The sequence below is a fragment of the Priapulus caudatus genome, unplaced genomic scaffold (assembly GCF_000485595.1).
Source record: "Priapulus caudatus unplaced genomic scaffold, Priapulus_caudatus-5.0.1 Scaffold667, whole genome shotgun sequence".
In the NCBI taxonomy this organism is placed as follows: Eukaryota; Metazoa; Priapulida; class Priapulimorpha; order Priapulimorphida; family Priapulidae; genus Priapulus; species Priapulus caudatus.
The window spans coordinates 32,822-36,020 of record NW_014577728.1 but is presented as its reverse complement, the minus strand read 5'-3'; positions in this window follow the sequence as shown (position 1 = coordinate 36,020).

Sequence of the window (3,199 nt, the reverse complement as noted above, 5' to 3'; positions counted from 1 at the left end):
TAACCTGACCGTGGTTCCCAGTGAGCTACCTCACAATTACCTAGCTGGGAACCGTGGTGACCGGTGCCACCGCCACAATAGATAATCCTACGATATGTAGACATCGGGTGTGAAAAAAACCCAGCCGTTATGTAGACATTCGTTAGGTAGACATATTTGCTGTCTACCTAATGTTTAGCATGACATAACTTCGTTTTCTTCATGAAATTTATATTTATGTTGTGTTTATCTAGTAGAGGTGTCCTCACTCTATTGACTTGAACATATTTAAATGTGATAAAGCTTAAATGTGTTGTTAAGAACACATTTTCTAAAAGAGTCATATATACGTCCGTATGTAAAATCATCCTGATAAGAAAAGGGTACCGAAATGAGTGGAAAATGCTAACGAAAATTTGAAGTATTACAATGTGAACTACGCCTGTTTTAGGAAAAAAACGGTTCATTGGCACAGGGAAGAGACCAGATTGCATATAACGTTCGTGTGCAGCCATTTTCTGCATTCCGCTGAGAAATGCTCACTTGATGAGTTTACAATGCATTCTGGGATTGCCGGAGCACAAGCCGCTGCGTTTCGTCAACCTTTATGTTGCGCACTCTAAAGTAACATTGTAGCTTCTCCTCGAATGACTCGAAGTCTTCATCGTCTTCCAAGAATTTCGGTAGTTGTTTTGAAGTTATCACTCGGTCGCCAGCGTAGTGTAGTTGAGGAAGGCAGAGGAAACCACTTGTAAACATTTACAAACGAGATTTATTATTGTGCTAGCCATATTGAAATACATACCATAATGCTTTGCGCATACACGTGTTAGTACCAATTATTATGCTGGAGGGAAACACCAGACGGCGTCAGTAATACCATGAATTGCTAACCATGAATATACATCACACACACAATCATAATACGGCTATGTGTATACGTTTTATTAGATCAGATTTATTAGATTATTATATTGTTCAAACGTGTTTATTTAAACAAGTGCCGCGGAGCGACAGCCCTCATCTAACGTCTACTGCGGTGACTCTGTGGTGGAGTGGTGGGATTCTAGTAACCCTGTTAGTCCCAAATGGTTCACATACGTGCCGAAACAGTGGAAGGCACAGGGATGGTATCAGGAACCTTCTCAAAGGAATGTTCGTTGAGATCGTTATGAAAGTTGCCACGAGATGGCGCGTACGTTTAAGTGTCTTAAGTTTAAAGATGGAAGCTCCCATCGTACGTAGTAGCAACAACTATTGCAAGATAGAATAGGTAAGCACTCATCCATTTACCATACGCAAGCATACAGGCTGAAATAGAGAGCTGCCACCTGTAACTAATTAACGCAGGCAAAAAACTACACAGTACTATCACACCACAGTGCACTGCAGTGGCCACTGGAGTGGCCACTGCCAGTGCATGTGGTGGTGATAGTACTGTGTAGTTACATGTAACACACTGACAGTACAGAATGCCATAGAAATTATACGTTAAGGAGCATAAACCTTCTCAACCAAATTTAGCTTTTGAAATTTCACTGTGACATTGTAGCCTCATACATCCAGGCATGTATAGATTCTACTAGCAACCTGGCCAGTCAAATTCTTTCTAACAGTAAACAAATCCATGTTTAACCCTCCTCTTGGAGCTGGTCAAAAGGTTATTCCAACAACTTACTCTTCGCATTCACGCAGAAGTACATTTCATGGTCCTTTCAATAAAGCCCATAAAATCTAGTCACCTCTGAAACAAAAAAGTTTTCAATCGCTCTGTCAGACCATGTCCTCAGAAAATGTTTAAAATCTGCCCTGTGCCCCATTGACCTTTGACCTGTGACTCCAATTTCCGCACAGTAATGGCTTTTCCTACCATGATGCTATACACGACTATCACGAGCCTAAGTCGAACCGTTTTGATTTGTGCTGCAATTCTGCATTTCCTAACTATACTTAAGTTAAGGAAGGGAATGTTCCCCCTTCTTTTACGACCTCTTGACCTTGCACTTTGACCCCCAGCTTCGACATCCCAACTCGTTTTGCGGATTACCCCCACGTCCCGAATATCGTGACTGTACGTCGAGCGTTAAGGTTGTGCCCAACTGTTGACGGACGACGCACGGAGGCCGCGGAAGGACCGGGACGCACGGACAATCATGCGATTCTACAAGCTGATCTGACTACATCAGATGAGCTAAAAATTAGTCATTAATGGCTACGTTAGGTAGATTAAAAACACTCAAAAAACGTCACAGCCAGGTTGTCAGAGATGTAAGTGCTATTTGTCCAAAAAATAGGAAAATAGTAAGACATTCCGACAACAATGGCTGTGACCTGTGACTGAATTGGGGAGAATGGCACCACGAAGGCCACCTGTTATGTTCCTTCGTAGGTGGGGTGGTAGAGGGGGTGTCCCCCTGGAAATACGAGACTTTTTGGCATTTCCAGTGGTCTTAGATACAATTTCAGGCCAACTCACAAAATCAGAATCTTTATTGAAAATACCAGAAAATCGGAATTCCGTCAAAAATTGGAAAACTTACATCTTTGGGTTGTATCTCGATTATATGCTGTCTTCAGAGCGAAAGCTTCAATTTTTAAATGTTACATTTAACTAATCTTTTTCCTTCGTTTTTTTCTTCTTCGGTTTGTCTCCAGTGTGCGTTCTCATGTGTATCTTCACAGCACCCGATTGTGTGAAGGTAGCATCACACAGCTCACACTTATACGGTTTCTCTCCCGTGTGCGTTCTCATGTGTGTCTTCACAGCACATAAATGTGAGAAGGCAGCATCACACAGATCGCATTTATACGGTCTCTCTCCCGTGTGCGTTCTCATGTGTGTCTTCACAGCACATAAATGTGAGAAGGCAGCATCACACAGATCGCACTTATACGGTCTCTCTCCCGTGTGCGTTCTCATGTGTGTCTTCACACTACCCAGACGGGAGAAGGTAGTATCACACAGCTCACACTTATACGGTTTCTCTCCCGTGTGCGTTCTCATGTGTGTCTTCACAGCACATGAATGTGAGAAGGCAGCATCACACAGATCGCACTTATACGGTTTCTCTCCCGTGTGCGTTCTCATGTGTGTCTTCACAGCACCTGAATGTGAGAATGCAGCATCACACAGCTCGCACTTATACCGTTTCTCTCCTGTGTGAGTTCTCATGTGCGGCTTCACATGACTCAGCTGGTTGAACGCAGCATCACACAGCTC